This window comes from Convolutriloba macropyga, unplaced genomic scaffold (assembly GCF_964194025.1).
Source record: "Convolutriloba macropyga unplaced genomic scaffold, txConMacr16.3 SCAFFOLD_4943, whole genome shotgun sequence".
In the NCBI taxonomy this organism is placed as follows: domain Eukaryota; kingdom Metazoa; phylum Xenacoelomorpha; order Acoela; family Convolutidae; genus Convolutriloba; species Convolutriloba macropyga.
The window spans coordinates 8152-12500 of NW_027453261.1; the positions used below are offsets into that span (position 1 = coordinate 8152).

A 4349-nucleotide genomic window follows, 5' to 3' on the forward strand; every position below is an offset into this window, starting at 1 on the left:
TCTCTATGAGAGGCCCTCGCATATAACTATACGAGGAAAAGGCGATAGAGTTGTTTGAATGTGGGGCAGGTTCATCGACAAGCTAAGTTGATCACATTCTTGTTGTGGCATCCTACTAGAATTGGTCACGGTCTGCACCAACTCTCCCCAAGTTGGCCAGACTTAAAACTAGAAATAAGGTTTGCAGCTATGTGAACCTAGAAACTGTAAAGGAGTTGAAAGAACTTAAAGGAATTGAAAGAGGCCTTGAGGTATATCCTCTTGGTAAAGACCCACAAAAGCTCACAAAAGTGGCTTCGAAGGGCAAAACTGGTTCATCCAAAACAATTGGAGAGCTTAAAGCAGAACCAATTCGAATGAAACACTATTGGTGAAACTTCATCATGAGAACGTCACAAGCTGATCACGCTCTATGATATGACTAGTATTATGTTGCTTCTAGTAGGCTAAGCGCAAGCCGAAACATCAACATGTGAAAGTCGTAGAATTTTGCAATCAAACTGTGGCTAGTACTGTGATGTTACTAGTAACCTGGTGTTCCGTCATATGGCCAAGAGAGCATTTGAAGGCGAAACTTCTGCATGGGAAAGCTGCATCATGAACAAAAGTTTATATCGAGTATTATGTTGACGTTAGTAGGCCCTGGCCGAAAGCGCAGCATGTGAAAGGTATAGATAAAAGTTATCGTTGCAGTCAGTACTGTGTAGTTACTAGTAGCTGGATTTAAGCTCGAAGTGAGACACTGTTGGTGAAACTTCATCATGAGAACGTCACAAGCTGATCACGCTCTATGATATGACTAGTATTATGTTGCTTATAGTAGGCTAAGCGCAAGCCGAAACATCAACATGTGAAAGTCGTAGAATTTTGCGATCAAATTGTGGCTAGTACTGTGATGTTACTAGTAACCTTGTGTTACGTCATATGGCCAAGAGAGCATTTGAAGGCGAAACTTCTGCATGGGGAAGCTGCATCATGAACAAAAGTTTATATCGAGTATTATGTTGACGTTAGTAGGCCCTGGCCGAAAGCGCAGCATGTGAAAGGTATAGATAAAAGTTAGCGTTGCAGTCAGTACTGTGTAGTTACTAGTAGCTGGATTTAAGCTCGAAATGAGACACTGTTGGTGAAACTTCATCATGAGAACGTCACAAGCTGATCACGCTCTATGATATGACTAGTATTATGTTGCTTCTAGTAGGCTAAGCGCAAGCCGAAACATCAACATGTGAAAGTCGTAGAATTTTGCAATCAAACTGTGGCTAGTACTGTGATGTTACTAGTAACCTTTTCTTACGTCATATGGCCAAGAGAGCATTTGAAGGCGAAACTTCTGCATGGGGAAGCTGCATCATGAACAAAAGTTTATATCGAGTATTATGTTGACGTTAGTAGGCCCTGGCCGAAAGCGCAGCATGTGAAAGGTATAGATAAAAGTTATCGTTGCAGTCAGTACTGTGTAGTTACTAGTAGCTGGATTTAAGCTCGAAGTGAGACACTGTTGGTGAAACTTCATCATGAGAACGTCACAAGCTGATCACGCTCTATGATATGACTAGTATTATGTTGCTTATAGTAGGCTAAGCGCAAGCCGAAACATCAACATGTGAAAGTCGTAGAATTTTGCGATCAAACTGTGGCTAGTACTTTGATGATGCTTGTAGCCAACCGAATTGGTTGAAAAGCCCAATAAGTAAGCTAACTTGGGAGAGCTTGTTGGAAACCAAATGCTACTAGATTGGTCCAAATACATCCTTCAACAGGGGATCACTTGGCTCGCTTTACGAAGAGGAGCACAGCTATATGTGTTAATTCGGTATGAATCGCAAGATTTGTTTACCGACCTCTCTAACGCAAAAGGCGGTCTCGGCTTCGGCTGTTGACTGCGTCCGATTCAGGGTTATATAACTCTCGATTGAACACATTGATGTTCTATTGTTGGTGCTTCCAATAAAATTGGAACACTTAAAGCAGAACCGATTCAAATAATAGCATTCTGATCAATGATTGCATTCCTTGATCAAGAACTGCTGGAGTCATTGTGATGGCGAATTTTCTTCATAAGAAAATTGCAAAGAGACGGAACTTAATGAGACTAGTATTATGTTGTTTCTAGTAAGCGGAAGCTGAAACAGCAACATGTGAAAATCAAGTTTTGTTCAATGATCTCGAGGCGATAAGTACTATGAAGCAACTAGTAGCCTAAGCATGACTCAGATTTGAGACAGTCAAAAAGACTGGCGAAACTTCTTCACATGAAAGTTACATAGAGAACTACAAATGTATACAGCGAGTATTATGTTGTTTCTAGTAGGCGAAAGCTGAAACATCAACATGTGAAAGTTGTCTGCAAACTGTAGAACGATATGTGATTAGTACTGTGCTGTTACTAGTAGCCAGTCTGACTGTAGAAGCCAAGACAAAGGGAAACTAATGCATCTGAAAAGGACAAGTTATGGAAAGGTATGCACGATAAGTATTATGTTGTTTCTAGTAAGCGGCAGCTGAAACATCAACATGTGAACGTCGTTGTGTACAGTAACCTAGAACTATATAGTCCTTAGTAACGTGCATTTACTAGTACCTGTAATTGGTATTCAGACTCAGGCAGTTTGGAATAGTTTGGCAAAGATGCACCAGAGAAAACTGGGATTTGATACAGAAATTGTTGAATACAAGTATTATGCTGCTTCTAGTAGGTTGAATCCGAAACATCAGCATGTGAAAATTGAAAACATTTCTGGTTCGAATTGTCACAAGTATTTGGTGATCTGAGTAGCCAAACTCACTACAACGCCAATTGAAGGCAAAAATTCTCAACGGGAAAAGCTATTCTCATTGAATGAGCTAACAAGACGAGTATTATGTTGCTTCTAGTAGGCGAAAGCCAAAACATCAACATGTGAAAGTCTTGCTGAACAAATTTAATGTTGTTGAGCTCAGTACCGTGTGAATTAGTAGCCATAATTGGCGAGCGAAAATTGAACTGGCGAAACTTCGTCTTTGGAAAATTGCAGATGCCGAGCACTTATTTTGCAACGAGTATTATGTTGACTGTAGTAAGCGAAAGCCGAAACAGCAACATGTGAAAGCTGTTGAAATTTGTGGTCATTTTGCAATAAGTACAAGGAGTGTAACTAGTAGCCAGGTCAAAATTTGGGATAAGAATGAGCAAAAATTCTGCATGAGAACAGTTGAAATTATGAAACTAAATTACAAAGACTAGTATTATGTTGTTTCGAGTACGCGAAAGCGGAAACATCAACATGTGAACGTTTGTAACGAAGTTTCGTTAATTTTCAGCCTAGTACTGAGCAAGAACGAGTAGCCTCATCTCCAATCCCACGCAAAATGTAGTGAAATATGTGAGTGAACCTTATTCACGGTGAGGGTTTCCCGAGGTCTGTATTGCAGCGAGTATTATGTTGCTTCTAGTAAGCGAAAGCTGAAACAACAACATTTGAAAGTTGGAATTAATGACTGAATGGAAACTTCGACCTGTGTTTGATAGTAGTAGCGAACAAAACTGCTGAATCGGTTTCTGTCTCATATTGGTCAGTGAACCAATTAAGAGACAATCAACTACATAACCTGAATTGGGCGAGAGAACCCCCTTAACTTAAGCATATCAGTAAGGGGAGGAAAAGAAATCAACTGAGAATCCCTTAGTAATGGCGAATGAACAGGGAAAAGCTCATCGGGAAGAGAAATGGCAACATTTCTCGGTGTCCGGTATGGTTTGATGCTAGACTGGTGAATTTGTCCTGATGTCTACTGGAAAGTAGCATCAAAGAAGGTGAAAATCCTGTAAAGGTCATTTTCGATACCAGTCATAATGGCTCATTCCTATGAGTAGAGTTGTTTGAAAGTGCAACTCGAAGCTGGAGATATGTCTCTCCAAAAGCTAATTATAAAGCGAGACCGATAGTAAACAAGTACCGTGAGGGAAAGTTGAAAAGCACTCTGAAGAGAGAGTGAAAAGTACGTGAAACTGTTGAAGGGGAACTGGAGTGAGCGTTACCATACTCAATGCCTTGATATTATATTCTCGGCTACCGAGTAGTGTAGTTGTCGTCTTTTGGCAAATCTTGTTAATGAATCGAGCAGAAGTTTTCCTCGGAATTCTTCTTGTTGATTCTAAACAAAATGAGATAAATTGATCTTGATTGCCTGTCTGACCTCAACTTCCTATTCAATGCTCTCTACAGCCCGTCTTGAAACACGGACCAAGGAGTGTGAGTTGCTTGCAAGTGTTGTCGCTCATTGAAAGCGCACACGCGAAATGAAAGTGAACAGTGTAATTTTTATGAATTGCACTACTTTGTGTGGTGAGGGCGCCGATTCGGTGT

At 40.4% G+C, this 4349-nt stretch overlaps 1 non-coding gene and 1 pseudogene across 1 annotated transcript in view; both read left to right on the forward strand.

Moving 5' to 3' along the window:
- The first annotated feature begins 1751 nt into the window (after positions 1-1751).
- Positions 1752-1903, forward strand: LOC142358163 (5.8S ribosomal RNA; annotated as a pseudogene).
- Positions 1904-3586: 1683 nt separating this feature from the next.
- LOC142358164 (large subunit ribosomal RNA) overlaps positions 3587-4349 on the forward strand; it is a 3522-nt gene continuing 2759 nt past the window's right edge. Inside the window, exon 1 of the ribosomal RNA XR_012761766.1 lies at positions 3587-4349. This exon is cut by the window's right edge and continues 2759 nt beyond it. This is a non-coding gene — a ribosomal RNA (large subunit ribosomal RNA).